The sequence below is a fragment of the Penaeus monodon genome, chromosome 23, assembly GCF_015228065.2.
Source record: "Penaeus monodon isolate SGIC_2016 chromosome 23, NSTDA_Pmon_1, whole genome shotgun sequence".
Classification (NCBI taxonomy): Eukaryota; Metazoa; Arthropoda; class Malacostraca; order Decapoda; family Penaeidae; genus Penaeus; species Penaeus monodon.
The window spans coordinates 27,376,998-27,377,968 of NC_051408.1; the positions used below are offsets into that span (position 1 = coordinate 27,376,998).

Here is a 971-nt window from a genome sequence, read left to right on the forward strand (position 1 = left end):
TTGGCTTTGTTAAAGTCGAAGTAATTATTATGAAGGAAAATTAATAATGACTGGTCTTGATAGCCATTATGATAACAATAAAAATAAAAACTAAGACAGCTACGCCATTGATAACGAGAAAGATGAAACAGAATGGCTATGGCGACGATGATGATGACTAGCAACAGCCATGGCGCCCACCATGTCCCGCGCTTTAGGATCCATCAATTCTAAACCAATTGATGTAAATGACGATTCTCTCAATATGATTTTCTTTGTCCTGTCGCATGCAATAAAAGAACAGGGGACAGCAGAAATAGTAACCTATAAAAATGCCACCTGAAGAGATGTCAATGAAAATAATGCCACCGGAGAAAATGACATGAAACAAACAAGAACGAACTTGAAGTTCCGATACAGTCTGAACAGCTTTTGTTTCAGAATCAGTGATAGTCCTAAGACTTCTCTGCGGTCTAATAGCATTGGGAACGGCTCTCTTTAAATGCCCTGGGTCTTCCTCTGAAGGAAAGCATACACTGTTGACACGGCGTCCCACGCCCAGTGGGACGCGAAGGACATTAAGCTGGGCGAAATGAACAGCAAAGCTGCCACCCAAAAGCCATCCATGCGCTTCTGACAGGACCTGTTTACCTCATGTCTTATCATCATTGGTGACATATTTAATTACATTTATCCAAGTCATACCGATGGCATTTTTTCGATTTCTTTATAGCTCTCCTTGGGAGCGATAAAGTGGCGGGTATGTCTGTACAAATTTTAATCTAATGGCTAGCAATATAACATCGGTTGACTCGTTTGTCATCCAAAGCTTATTATTTACCGTAATCTCAGAATATCGATACCTTACAATGAGTTCTTCGTCGTCATAATATCTCCTCTCTTTTCACTAGTAATATAGCAATGTAAGTTTCAACGGCATGACCCAAGCCCCTTCTATAGTCCTCATTTTGATTATCACCAAAACTATTCCA

The 971-nt window shown here is 40.1% G+C and overlaps 1 protein-coding gene across 1 annotated transcript in view; it reads right to left on the bottom strand.

Moving 5' to 3' along the window:
• LOC119587911 (mast cell tryptase-like) overlaps positions 1 to 971 on the bottom strand; it is a gene marked incomplete in the record, with an annotated part of 22,644 nt that overhangs the window by 8,023 nt on the left and 13,650 nt on the right.